The 15369-nt window shown below is 38.5% G+C and overlaps 2 long non-coding RNA genes across 3 annotated transcripts in view; one reads left to right on the top strand and one right to left on the bottom strand.

The window, feature by feature from the left end:
- LOC138372088 (uncharacterized) overlaps positions 1–15369 on the bottom strand; it is a 304998-nt gene that overhangs the window by 168771 nt on the left and 120858 nt on the right. The gene's annotated exons all lie outside the window — the stretch shown is intronic.
- The window catches only part of LOC138372089 (uncharacterized), a 237507-nt gene continuing 234098 nt past the window's right edge, over positions 11961–15369 (top strand). The window contains exon 1 of the long non-coding RNA XR_011230712.1: positions 11961–12074. This is a non-coding gene — a long non-coding RNA (uncharacterized lncRNA). The remainder of the gene's footprint in view (positions 12075–15369) is intronic.

The following is a 15369-nucleotide window of genomic DNA, read 5'->3' as shown; positions in this document are numbered from 1 at the left end:
CTTCCCCTTCTCTTCAATGATTTCTCATTTCTCTCCTCTCTCTGTTGTTTCTGTTCTGTCTTCTCTCTCCTTGCCTTAATTTTGTTCTGTCTCCTCTTTTGTTGTGTGTGTGTCTTTCTGTCTCTGTCTGTCTGTCTCTCTCTTTCTCTCTCTCTCTCTTTCTTTCTCTCTTTCTCTCGCTCTCTCTCTGGCTCTCGTGCTCTCTCTCTCTCTCTCTCTCTCGCTCTCTCTCTCTCGCTCTCTCTCTCTGGCTCTCTTGCTCTCTCTCTCTGGCTCTCTCTCTCTCTCTCTCTGGCTCTCTCTCTCTGGCTCTCTCTCTCTCTCTCTGGCTCTCTCTCTCTCTCTGGCTCTCTCTCTCTCTCTGGCTCTGGCTCTCTCTCTCTCTGGCTCTGGCTCTCTCTCTCTCTCTCTCTCTCTCTCTCTCTCTCTCTCTCTCTCTCTCTCTCTCTCTGGCTCTCTCTCTCTCTCTCTCTGGCTCTGGCTTTCTCTCTGGCTCTCTCTCTCTCTCTGGCTCTCTCTCTCTCTCTCTCTGGCTCTGGCTTTCTCTCTGGCTCTCTCTCTCTCTGGCTCTCTCTCTCTCTGGCTCTATTTCTCTGGCTCTGTGGCGCTCTCTCTGGCTCTATTTCTCTGGCTCTGTGGCGCTCTCTCTCTGGCTCTCGCTCTCTCTCTCTGGCTCTGGGTCTCTCTCTCTGGCTCTCATATTTCATTTGATTTAAAAATGTCTGAGATTTTTACTTAATCTAAGTTATATTGCATGGTGCTAATATGAATATTATACATGATTGTTTTTTCTTTTCTTTCTCTGTCTCTTTCTCCCTTTCTTTCTTTCTCTTTCTTTCCTTCTCTCTCTCTTTTTCTTTCTCTTTCTACATGAATATTATACTTGACTGTGTTTACATTCACTTGTAGATTTTTATTTTTAGTTAATTAGTCCTAAACTTTTGATTAATAGATTTTTATTATTAGTCATAGAAAAACTATAGTGTTATATGTATACTCGGAAAATTTTACTTGTTTTAGTTTTAAGTAACAATAACTACTTGTAACGTCAGACTGATCTCAGCATGACATGAATCACAGGCTGCTTGATCACAAAATCTATTGTGTTCACATATTGCATATATAGATTTTTATAGATTTTTTAATTTTTACTTTTATATTCTGTTATAGATATAGTCTATATATTTCGAGCTATTACATATATTTTGTTGTATTACTCATTCTTAATTAAATAAATATAATATTTTAATTCTCTTTTTGTACCCTATTTATTTGTAATTTACACATACATATATAGGATGTCCATTTCTTTCTCAGATATGTCTTCTTTCTTTCTCTCCCTTTCTATTTCAGATATGAATTAAAAAATTATTATACCCTAATTTACCCTAAACGTTTTAATGTAGGTAATTAAAAGATTATAAAAAAGTTTTTAGAAATGTTAATTATTTACGTTCTAAGGTTGTATATAAAAGTTCTCAAAAAACATTTTCTAAACGTAATTATAAACGTGCTGAAAACAATGAAATGTCGTTTTTAGAATGTTTTAAAAACATGAAAATGTTTGCTGGGTTAACAAAAGTTCATAATTGAGAACAAAGATTCGCAAGCATATGTAGACGAAAACATGGTTAGCAATGCTGTTGCAAGGTTTTTTAAACAGACATAATTTTCTGGAATAGTATTCCAAGTCCTTAATACTTCGTTTTCTGCATTTCTCTTTGTTACTTTCATCTCTTATCTCTCTCTTTCAATATTTTTCCAAGTCAACTCTAAGGTCAACAAATTTCTGCTTCCAAATTGAGCTACTCTGAAATTCAATCAACTGCATCTCAAAATCATCCATGTCTATCCATGAAAACATTTGCAAGTTTAGTTCATCCATTTTGATGCTGTCTGGAAACTTGATGAACTTTACTGTGTCTTCTAGTTCTCTGAATTTGGCAAATCTTGTAGAGAACTGCCAAACTGTTGACTCGATAATGTTTACAAACAGCTTTTGAAGACATTTGTGGTCTGTTCTGTCATCTTTTAGATCACTGATGTACCTCTTTAGGTTTGGAAAGTATCTAAATCTCTCATTATCTACATCCCTCTTAAAAACTTTAAGCTTCATTTCAAAAGCTTTTATGTAACAAAACATAACATCAAGTGTCTTACCAGAGCCCTGTAACTTAATATTCAATTCATTTAATTGTTCACAAAAATCTGCAAAAAAACATCAGTTTACAAACCCCACATGATGTCAGAAAATTCATGGTATGACACTTGTTGGTCGTTCAAATAGAGCTTTATCTCATCTAAGCATTCAATAAATCGTTTCAGAACCAAGCCTCTGCTAAGCCAACGAACATGGCTGTACATTTTCAGTCCTTTATACACAGATTCTATCTCATCCAGTAGAGTTTGAAATTGTCTTTTATTTAAAGGCCGACCACAAATGTAATTAACAACCTTGGTAACTGTTTGCATCACTTCTTGCAGTTCCTTTAGGCCAGCTTTTGCACATAAAGCCTCCTCGTGTATGATGCAATGGAAGCCAATCAGTGGATGACCAACACTTTTTGCAAACAGATTTACAAATCCTGCCTTCTCACCAGTCATGTTTGGGGCACCATCTGTTGTGACGGATACTACTTTTGAAATGTCAATTTGCCGAGTAGAGAATTCGTTCACAACTGTTTTACATATTTCAGCCCCGGTAGTACGCTCAGGTAGGATGCAAGAGCAACCATCTCTTCACATACTTCATCACCCTTCACAGATATGATTGTCAGTGTACACTATGGTTATGGGTGCAGCCTTTAGGTTAGAAAGGCTTATTACATAAAATATGAGCCAAAGTAAATAGAGGGGAATCATCATACATCAGCATGATCGATGACGTAAAAAAAGAAGGTAACAATGGCAACAAGATCAACTTCTTTTTCTTGAGACCTCTTTAGCTTCGTAGAGCTTAAACCTCTTCACCGCCAGGACGTACATATACTGTCATGGCATGTAAGCTTATACCCCAAGGAAAGTAGTTTTTTTTTGTCTGTGCTTAGGGTAACATGTGCTTGCATCTGTGCTTAGGGTAACCTATGCTCTTGCGTGCCAGAGACAAGTCATCGGCGTGCCAAGTTTGGCACGCGTGCCAGAGGTTGCCCACCCCTGCTCTACACTCTCGCGAGTCGTGTTTTTTCCCACAATACCGACACCTGGGGTCAAACTGGCATTTCCATGCCATATGTCCCCAACGTGAACACTTCATGCACAGTATGGGCTCCTCAACGTATTTTGCAACGTTCCTATAGCCTAGTCCTTGCACAAAAATTTTCTCCGGCGCCTCACCCTTTACTAAGGCAACAACCTGGCTTTGTTTGTCACCACGAACACTGTTCCTCTTTGCCCAGACAACATTATCATTGTTAAGAAGAAGACAGTCAGGATCCAAATAAGTTGGAAACTTGAAAACTATGATCTTTGTGTGCAACATACCTTCTTCTGGAGGAACCATCACTACATTTTCAAAACCAACCGTCGTGAGGCGTTCCACGGCCTGTTCAGTCCCAACTGTTATGTAGGGCCGGTGAAGACCCTCCTTAAAAAGTGGTTCGTATTCCAAACATTGTTTAGCTAGACGTACCGTCCACTCTAGCTTTTGGTGGAAATTCAATTGGCATGTTGTAGGGAACAACAGCCTCTTCCTTCTTGTCTTGTCTTGAGCCTTGCTGAGTAGGGTCTCATTCTTTGGTCTCTTTGTAATCTCATCGTCACTCTCACTGTCTCGCTGTCTGTTATTATTTCTCCGTTTCTTTCTGTTCACTACTACTTCAAACGGTCTGTTATCATCTTGTCTGTCCTCCTCACTACCACTTAGGCATACCGCCTCAGCCATTTCTTCGACGCTGTCAATAATCGAGAACAAATGCACAATATCCTGTATCACCACGTGCAAAAACGAAGAGTGTGGAGCAATACTCCACCTCCCACCAAGCAGCGGACGCCAAGAGCGCCAACCTAGCGACCGTACACAACCGTGGTCTGGACACAACTGGTGTACTCTTCACTAGTCATTTACTGAACTTAATTAATTGAGTGCATTAATATTTCTTCAGGTCTTATTAATTATAGAGTCATAACTGAACTATTTATAGTTAATAATCATTAGCTTAAATTTGCCTATGCTTATTATTGAACTTTTTCTTTGATTTCATTTATTACCTAGGTTGCCTAGCCTCGCCATACTCCCTTACTCCATTGTACCCCTGGCTTTGCTTGTATCTCAAATTGCAAATTGTTACTTACAGTGTACCTGAGAGTACTTGTAAGCAATCTCCCTCATTTTTTCTTTTTTTGCTCAATTTGTTTTTGTATTGTATAGTCTTGTTTATATCTTTGTTTTGTATATCTATATCTTTTGTTTTGTATAGTCCATGTTTATATGTTTTTTCTTTAATTTCATTTATTACTTAGGTTGCCTAGCCTCGCCATACTCCCTTACTCCATTGAACCCCTGTAAGCCCCTTGTAAGCTACCTCATTTTTTTCTTTTGTTGTTCATTTTGTGTTTGTTTTGTAGTATTGTTTATAAATTTTTCCTCCTTTTATAGCTTAATTCTACTTTGTAATTTGCCTTTCTTGCCTTGTTTTCCTGCAACCAGCTTTTTTATGCAGACAAGTATAGACCCAGAACTAAACCTCTTATCCACTATCTATAACAATCATTACTTTAATGATCTAAATTACAGATATTTTGCAGCACATGATGTAAACAATGTAATAACTCATAATCACAATATCTCTGTAATGAACTTGAACGTTAGATCCCTAGGTAAACACTTCGATGATGTTAGTGCCTTGATTGAAACTATTGACAACAAATTCTCTTTTATTATACTTACTGAAACATGGTTGAAAGAGGATACTACTCAACTCTTTAACATGCCTAACTACTCGGCAATTCACAACTGTCGTCAACTTCAGAGAGGTGGTGGCATTGCTCTTTACTATCACCAAGAACTAACATGCTTAAAAGAAATTAGAACTAGAGACTGCTGTGGGGAGTATATCTTCGCCAGCTTCAGAGTCAAGGGTGCCGAGTCTGTCCTGTCTGTGGGTGCAGTCTATAGAATTCCTAACACTGATGTGTCCGAATTCAACTCAAACCTTAGAAATCTAATACTCGATAACAGACTGAACAAAAACCATCTAATTATCGCAGGGGACTTTAATATTGACCTCTGCGAGCCTGAACACCCTACTGCTGTTAGCTTCCTCAACTGTATGAATTCCTGCTTCCTCATACCCTTAATCACTAGACCTACTAGAATCACTGATAGTACTGCCACGACTCTAGATCACATCTGGACAAACATAACCTCTCCGCTTACTTCAGGTATAATCACCGATAGCACTACAGACCATTACCCCACATTTCTCTTAATTAACATTAGCAAACCACCTCTAGAGTCAAGGGAGTTAAGTTTTAGGCTGCACAATGAAACTGCTATAGACAATTTTATAACTGCTGCTGATAATGTCAACTGGGAGTCTGAGTTAGGTAACATAGGGGACATCAACCTAGCAGTGCAATCTTTTCTTCAAAAAACTTTTAGCCTTTATAACACCCACTGTCCTATGCTTACAAAACAAGTGACAACCAAAAGGCTTAACAATCCCTGGCTTACAAAGGGAATACTTAAATACATTAATAAAAAACATGACCTTGAGAAGAAGTATAGGTTAGGAATTGTCTCCAAAGAATTCTCAAAGAATTACTCGTTATTGCTATCTAAAATAATTAGACGAGCCAAAACTAAATACTATGAAGATAAATTTACCCAAATAAAGAGCAACATTAAAAAAACTTGGAGCACAATTTCACAAATATTGGGATCAAAGAAGACTTTAAATAACAAACCAACACTCCTGTCCAATAACGATGGTCAGCTTTCAGCCTCAGATTCTGCTATTGAGTTCAATAGGTTCTTCTCTTCCATTGGGTCATCCCTTGCAAATGATATTCCATCTTCCAGTACTGACGTTAAGGACTATCTTACAGGTAACTATCCACAGTCTCTGTACCTAAAGCCTATTAATTCCACTGACGTCAATGAGATAATCCTTTCCCTTAAAACCAAGTCTAGTGCCTTTGAGGAGATACCAACTTTAATTTACAAAAAAACCTCCAGATCTTTAGCCCCTGCTATTGCATTGCTCTTCAACAAGTCACTTGAACTCCAAACCTTTCCAGATATTCTAAAAAAAGCGAGAGTAACGCCTGTCCACAAATGTGGTGATCTCACAGATGTTAACAACTACAGACCTATATCAATCCTGCCAAACTTGTCAAAATTTTTTGAAAAACTAATCTACAAGCAGCTTTACTCTTATCTAGCCAAACACAATATACTTAACCCCTGCCAATATGGCTTCAGACCCAAAAAAAGCACTAACGATGCTCTTATTAGTATGCTTAACTCGATTCATACAGCTCTTGATAAAAATGAGTTCCCTGTTGGGTTATTTGTGGACCTGCGTAAGGCTTTTGACACTGTCAACCACCAAAACCTTCTTCTTAAATTACATCATTATGGAGTCAGAGGACACTCCCTGCAATACCACAAATCCAACCTTACTGACAGGCTCCAGTATGTTTCTGTGAATAATTCAATTTTTCCCACCCTACCCATCAACATTGGTGTTCCTTAGGGCAGCATACTTGGCCCTCTCCTCTTTCTCATCTACATTAATGACCTTCCAAATGCCTCCCAACACCTCAAACCAATTCTATTTGCTGACGACACAACCTTTATTTACTCCAGTCCTGACCCCCTTGCTCTAAATGCCACAGTAAATACTGAGCTAAATAAAGTCCATCTTTGGCTGAAAAGCGGAGGTGCCAACAGGTACTCTGAGAGAGAACTCTATCAACATCAGAGGCCCGAGACTTTTCAACACGCTTCCGCTACACATAAGGGGCATAACTGGCCGACCCCTTACAGTGTTCAAGAGAGAACTGGATAAGCACCTCCAAAGGATACCTGATCAACCAGGCTGTGACTCATACGTCAGGCTGCGAACAGCCGCGTCCAACAGCCTGGTTGATCAGTCTAGCAACCAGGAGGCCTGGTCGACGACCGGGCCGCGGGGACGCTAAGCCCCGGAAGCTCCTCAAGGTAACAGGTAAGGTAACTGCCAACAAACTCACCCTTAACATTGACAAAACTTTCTATATTCTGTTTGGCAATAAATCTTCTAATCAAATAAATCTCAAAATAAACAATACCCAAATTTGTAACAAATTAGATGGCAAATTCCTTGGCATTCTCATTGACCACAAGCTGAATTTCCAGGGACACATTCTAAATATATCAAAAAAAGTTTCAAAAACTGTTGGCATTCTGGGGCCAGAATTGGATATTGTCCTTAAGGCAGCTTTGTGTTGAGTAATTAGAGGACGTAAGTGATTTTGGGTAGTAGAGCCCCAAGCACAAATACCATAGTTGAGATATGGATAGATAAGGGAGTAATAGAGAGTCACCAGGGCAGGGCGTGGTACATAATATCTGATCTTAGAAAGAATGCCCACAGTTTTTGAAACCTTTTTTGATATGTTTAGAATGTGTCCCTGGAAATTCAGCTTGTGGTCAATGAGAATGCCAAGGAATTTGCCATCTAATTTGTTACAAATTTGGGTATTGTTTATTTTGAGATTTATTTGATTAGAGGATTTATTGCCAAACAGAATATAGAAAGTTTTGTCAATGTTAAGGGTGAGTTTGTTGGCAGTTAGCCACAGATGGACTTTATTTAGCTCAGTATTTACTGTGGCATTTAGAGCAAGGGGATCAGGACTGGAGTAAATGAAGGTTGTGTCGTCAGCAAATAGAATTGGTTTGAGGTATTGGGAGGCATTTGGAAGGTCATTAATGTAGATGAGAAAGAGGAGAGGGCCAAGTATGCTGCCCTGGGGAACACCAATGTTGATGGGTCGGGTGGGAGAAATTGTATTATTCACAGAAACACATTGGAGCCTGTCAGTAAGGTAGGATTTGAGGTATTGTAGGGAGTGTCCTCTGACACCATAATGATGTAATTTAAGAAGGTTTTGGTGGTTGACAGTATCGAAAGCTTTACGCAGGTCCACAAATAACCCAACAGGGAACTCATTTTTATCAAGAGCTGTATGAATCGAGTTAAGCATACTAATAAGTGCATCGTTAGTGCTTTTTTTGGGCCTGAAGCCATATTGGAAAGGGCTAAGTATATTGAGTTTGGCTAGATATGAGTAAAGCTGCTTATAGATTAGTTTTTCAAACATTTTTGAAAAGTTTGGCAGGATTGATATAGGTCTGTAGTTGTTAACATCTGTGAGATCACCACATTTGTGGACAGGCGTTACTCTCGCTTTTTTTAGAATATCTGGAAAGGTTTGGAGTTCAAGTGACTTGTTGAAGAGCAAAGCAATAGCAGGGGCTAAAGATCTGGAGGTTTTTTTGTAGACTAAAGTTGGTATCTCCTCAAGGGCACCAGACTTGGTTTTAAGGGAAAGGATTGTCTCATTGACGTCAGTGGAATTAATAGGCTTTAGGTACAGAGACTGTGGATAGTTCCCTGTAAGATAGTCCTTTATGTCAGTACTGGAAGATGGAATATCATTAGCAAGGGATGAACCAATGGAAGAGAAGAACCTATTGAACTCAATAGCAGAATCAGAGGCTGAAAGCTGACCATCGTTATTAGACAGGAGAGTCGGGTTGTTATTTAAAGACTTCTTTGATCCCAATAGTTGTGAAATTGTTCTCCAAGTTTGTTTAATGTTGCTCTTTATTTGGGTAAATTTATCTTCGTAGTATTTAGTTTTGGCTCGTCTAATTATCTTAGATAGCAATAATGAGTAATTCTTTGAGAATTCTTTGGAGACAATTCCTAACCTATACTTCTTCTCAAGATCATGTTTTTTATTAATAGATTTAAGTATTCCCTTTGTGAGCCAGGGATTGTTAAGCCTTTTGGTTGTGACTTGTTTTGTAAGCATAGGACAGTGGGTATTATAAAGGCTAAGAGTTTTTTGAAGAAAAGATTGAACTGCTAGGTTGATGTCCTCTATGTTACCTAGCTCGGACTCCCAGTTGACATTATCAGTAGCAGTTATAAAATTGTCTATAACAGTTTTATTGTGTAGTCTAAAACGTATCTCTCTTGACTCAAGAGGTGGTTTGCTAATGTTAGTTAAAAGAAATGTGGGGTAATGGTCTGTAGTGCTATCGGTGATTATACCTGAAGTAAGCGGAGAGGTTATGTTTGTCCAGATGTGATCTAGAGCCGTGGCAGTGCTATCAGTGATTCTAGTAGGTCTAGTGATTATGGGTATGAGGAAGCAGGAATTCATACAGTTGAGGAAGCTAACAGCAGTAGGGTGTTCTGGCTCGCAGAGGTCAATATTAAAGTCCCCTGCGATAATTAGGTGGTTTTTGTTCAGTCTGTTATCAAGTATTAGATTTCTAAGGTTTGAGTTGAATTCGGACACATCAGTGTTAGGAATTCTATAGACTGCACCCACAGACAGGATAAACTCGGCACCCTTGACTCTGAAGCTGGCGAAGATATACTCCCCATAGCAGTCTCTAGTTCTAATTTCTTTTAAGCATGTTAGTTCTTGGTGGTAGTAAAGAGCAGTGCCACCACCTCTCTGAAGTTGACGACAGTTGTGAATTGCTGAGTAGTTAGGCATGTTAAAGAGTTGAGTAGTATCCTCTTTCAACCATGTTTCAGTAAGTATAATAAAAGAGAATTTGTTGTCAATAGCTTCAATCAAGGCACTAACATCAACGAAGTGTTTACCTAGGGATCTAACGTTCAAATTGATTACAGAGATATTGTGATTATGAGTTAATACATTGTTTATATCATGTGCTGCAAAATATCTGCAATTTAGATCATTAAAGTGATTATTGTCATAGATAGTGGATAAGAGGTTAAGTTCTGGGTCTATACCTGACTGCATAAAAAAAGCTGATTGCAGGAAAAACAAGAAAAAAAAAATGTACACAATACTGTACAAAACAAACACAAAAGGGGCTTAGAGGGGTACAATGGAGTAAGGGAGTATGGCTAGGCTAGGAAACCTAGGTAATAAATGAGATTAAGAAAAAATATATAAACATGGACTATACAAAACACAAGATATAGATATACAAAGCAAAAATATAAACAAGACTAAGCAATACAAAAACAAATTGAGCAAAAATGAAAAATGAGGTAGATTGCTTACAGGTACTCTCAGGTACACTGTAAGTAACAATAGACAGATAATATATATCAATATAGATAAGAATGTCACGATACAATAAGATAAGCAATTACAGGAACAGATGAAAAACAAATCTGCTGTAAAATAGAAAGTAATTATAGCAAAACACAACAATATAATAATATGACAATACAATAAGAGCTTACAAAGTATTGAGTCTGCTAAATTAGAGAATAATTAAGGCAAGACACAACAATAAATGCAAGTAAACAAAAGAATTGAAACAATTAGAGGTAGAATTAAGGTCACTAGATAGCCATGGAGGATACACAAGTTTGGTGGAGAGAACAAAAAATCAGTAGAGACTGCCAAGATGAATATATAAAAAAATTTGACAAATGATAATTGTAAAGTAAAAAATTCTTAAAGATAATAAATTTTATTAGGCTTAGTTTTAACTTATAATTAGTATGAACTTAATTAAAAGAACAAAAATGAGATCAATAATTGATTTCAATAAATGACATAGATCAATACAAATAAATTTAAAATATAAATGGAATAGGGTAAGATTAGATTTAAGAGTAAAATTTTACAATGAAACTGAGGTAGATGCTTGCATAAGTGCATGGAGACTTGATGGATTATTTAGGAAATTATATGAATAAGAGAACATTAGGTAAATGGTAAGGCAGAGACAGCACCTTAGACAAAGTTAGATTAAGTTAGGTTAGGCTCAGGCACTGAATGAGTTATTTTAAGTACTGGCATTGGTCGGGTTCAGGTTTTCCGATATACCACAATCACTTAAGAAGGCCAGGAGTTGTTGGTCACATTTTATTTCATATCTTTTTCCTGTACCTTCTTTCTTCGCAAAAATCGTACCATTCCTAGTGTAGCACTGCTTGATAAGACCATTGTTTGCGAATTTGGCGCAGCCTGTAGAGGAGGGATCCACGCTGCTTTGTAAGACACTCATTTATATAGAGGTTGGTTTTTTGCTTAGCAGCTGATTGTATGAGGTCAAACTTCGCAGAGGGATTTGCAAGTTTGATGAGCATTCTCCTACTGTTACGGGGATTGTTTTTATCTATCCTAATAGCCGATATGATTTGAACATTGACACTGATCTTTGAATTAATTAGGGTGTTGGCTATGTTACAGCAATCCTCACCTTGTTGTTCATTAGGTAGATCAGTAGAGCTAATTATTTTATTGATCTATTATTTTATAATAATAATAATAATTAATTATTTAAACAAATAATTAATTAATAATAGTCATAATTAATGATTTAATAATTGATAATCCTTAAATGAGGAAGCCTAGTAGCTCATTATAACGAATAAATAGATGATTAAAGTGGAATTAATTATGGTGACTAATAATGATTAGTTAATAACCATAAATTATTATACAGAAATACAATTATTGGATAGCCGTTATAATGATTAAATCAAATACAATAGAGAGAGATCTCGTATTCTTGGCTTATCACTTTGGGGGTTCAAAATATTTTCTTTGTGAGTACTCGAAAGTGCACTTGTAATAATTATTACGAGAATATAGAGAAATGTAGTTATATATATATATATATATATATATATATATATATATATATATATATATATATATATATATATATATATATATATATATATATATATGTATTGAATTTTGAATTTGAATAAATATTAGAGAAATGCTTCCTTCATTAAGAGGCTCGTTGGGTCGTTCTCCCTCGGCCGTGAACGAGGCGCACCTCGCCGCCCCAGCAGACGCCTCCTGGCCGCGGTCCGAGCAACACGCTGCCCGTTGGAGCTCCCTGACTGCCGGTAGGTACCTCTGTACCTACTAGTTTGACTTTGATTTTTTTTTATAATTCACTGTGTTTAGGGGGTTAGGTGTAAGTGTATAAGACCTAAGGTTGTTGTGGTATCAGATTTAACTACTGAACGGGCTATGGTGAGCCCGTGACACCTAAGGTTAGGTCCAGTGTATATATGTATGTCATTCATTCCCCACAACAAGGTGCCTGTTTACTGGTAGATGAACAGGCCAATTAAGTGATATGAATACACAGCCGATGATTTCGGGGCTTAGTGTCCCCGCGGCACGGTCCTCGACCAGGAAGTAGCCCGTAGCAGCTGTCTAACTCCCAGGTAACTATTTACTGCTAGGTAACAGGGCCGTCAGGGTGAAAGAAATATTTTGGCCATTTGTCTCCGCCTCCACCGGGGATCGAACCTGGAACCTCGGGACTATGAATCTGAAGCGCTGTCCACGCAGCTGCCCCTACCTGGTCGGGATTCGAACCCAAAATTCCAGACTGTAAGTCTAGGACGAACCCGACTGTACTGCCGGGACTCAAAAATGTTTTTAATAAGCTACATAGATATCCGTCTCAAATTAGGACAAATGGTGGGGGATGCAGTTAGGTTTCATAACCCTGCTAATTTGTCCTCTAGATAGTAGTATCCGTCTGGTAAATTCAGGTGCCGCACACAAGGTCCTGTCCATGCATGTTGCATGCATGGACATTGATACATGGTGTATTCCACATTTAGGCTTTGAGAAATCTGCCAGATGTGTGTGTATCCCAGGTGTATTCTGGTCACTATAACATGACATTGCTGAGTTCTTGTTCAATTAGTTCCATATATATATTGACAATTGAGATTAAAGTAGTCACTTAATGAAACCCCCATATCAATTTCTACTAGTGGTTTTCTACAGGGCTGTCTATGCTAGCATATCAGTGTCATCCCTTGAGGTAACACTATGTATAACAGGCAGGACAGAGTAAATATAGTGATTAAACCACATAACACTTAATGAAGCCCAACCAAGAGGCCTGAAAGACATAATGGTAAATCCTAGCCGAATTAAACGGAAATTAATCAGGCGTGCAGAAAATACCTAGACTGGGGAAAAACCTGATATGACAATGGATGATAAATTTAACCCCAGGGCGTGAGGCCGTACCGCCAAAGAAAGGAGATAGTATTTCCTGACTTAAAGGTAGGGCTTACTAGCACCTAGACTGGCTGTAAAGGCAAAGTATTAGCTGCAAACAGCGGAACACTTGGGGACCGGCGCTGCACCCCCCCCCCCCTTCCCTTTTTGCAGCGGGAGTAGAAACAGGAGGGACAACTGGCGTAATGCATGACAGGGAAAGCAGACCCTTGCAGGAAGGGGAGGCGGGCTGGAGTTTAGTGCAGCGGACCGGGGCAGGAACAGTGAGGGCAGGTCCGCGCTTCTCCCGGCTATTTACAGTATATGCCACCCAGTACCCCCCCACACTGCACCTGCGGATCGCGCAGTGCACCTTTTTTTTTTTTTTTTTTTTTTTTTTTTCTCCTTCCCCCCTCAGAAATATCACCGCTTTTTGTGCAAAAAGCAGTGGTCATTTCATTAGCAGCTAAAACATTCATTGTATATCACTATTTTCTGGGTCGTACTACTGTACTGTTCAGTGCCAGGAGTGCACTCTGCAAGTCAGTAAGTAAGTCCACTGCCATTCTTAAGTTTTTTTTTCTACCACAGATGTGGCCACACATTTACAATGCTAACCAGCATATATACATTTTCTGTCCTCCATGGACAGGGTTAGAGATGTGTTAAACATGTAGTTCAGGTGAACAATCGACCACAGATGATTCGGTGCTTTTAAAATGCTAAGCTAACCTCAACCACAGATGATTCGGTGCTTTTAAAATGCTAAGCTAACCTACATACGTAAATACATATAGATTTACGTATGCCCTACATAGGGCTCGATGTGTCTTTTATATAGTCATTAATGTGCATTTACAAAGGTGAAATGTAATTCTGATCAGCTTCCATATATACTATATACACACATACATACGTACATACACACATGCATTCACATTTCTTTTACTGACAGGGTGAGATAGCTGATAAACTAGTGTGCAATTAGGCACTTAATCACTGAAGGTGATTAAGGTGCTTTTACAAGCTCAGGTTATATAGTTACATCACATACATTGTATAATTGATACATTACATGGTTAATCTTGGGTACAAGTCCAATATATCAGTGTTCCAGTACTAGTATAGTAATTACACAGTTGAGCATACCTTAGCCCAGGAGGGTGAAAGTTGGTCAATATGGGACATTTTACAATATAATTTTCAAGAGTGCATGTTTTCCTTCACAAAGTTGACACATTGTGTACAGTACTCAACAACTGGGTTTTGAGAAAGCTGCCAGATACGTTTATATCCCAGGCGTATTCTGGCCACTATAACGTCACATTGCCGGGTTCCTGTTCTATTAATCCCATATAAAAATGTGTAAAAATGTAGTGGGTGGTGGAAATACCACATCGAATGAGGGCACGAGTTTTCTGTATGGAGATAAGGGCACATTCCTCAGCCCTAATAGCAAAATCATCGAGCAGACCTTGCATTCTAGGCGCGGAGGCAGCCTGTAAACATACACTATATCGGCATAACAGATGATAGTGTCTTTATTAGTAGTTTATGCATTAGAACGTTAAACTACAAGGGACTGAGGATCCCTCTTGTGGCATTCTCAGTTCAAAGTGTTTGCTCTGTGCCATTGAACAAAACATATGCTGTTTGATGACAAAAAGCCCTCCATTGATTTCAGTAATTTTCCTTGTATTCCAAGCTCAGTAAGCTGTTATAGTATTTTTTTGTTTGTATCAGAAGCTGCTGCTAGGTTGATGAAGAAATGGTCTCCGTGGTGTAGTGGTAAGACACTCGCTTGGCGTTCCGCGAGCGCTATGTCATGGGTTCGTATCCTGGCCGGGGAGGATTTACTGGGCGCAATTCCTTAACTGTAGCCTCTGTTTAACGCAACAGTAAAATGTGTACTTGGATGAAAAAACGATTCTTCGCGGCAGGGGATCGTATTCCAGGGACCATAGGATTAAGGACTTGCCCGAAACGCTACGCGTACTAGTGGCTGTACAAGAATGTAACAACTCTTGTATATATCTCAAAAAAAAAAAAAAAAAAAAAAAAAAGACTGCTTGAAACTAGCTCATCTGCACCCCATACCCATCTTGTGGATAGTAGTAGAAAGGGTTAGAGGCACATAATGGGCTTAGGGACTAAAATTTCAATTCAAAATTCAAA

The sequence above is a fragment of the Procambarus clarkii genome, chromosome 37, assembly GCF_040958095.1.
Source record: "Procambarus clarkii isolate CNS0578487 chromosome 37, FALCON_Pclarkii_2.0, whole genome shotgun sequence".
NCBI lineage: Eukaryota > Metazoa > Arthropoda > Malacostraca > Decapoda > Cambaridae > Procambarus > Procambarus clarkii.
Note: the sequence above shows the minus strand (reverse complement) of the source record. Positions and strands in the feature narration are given on the sequence as shown.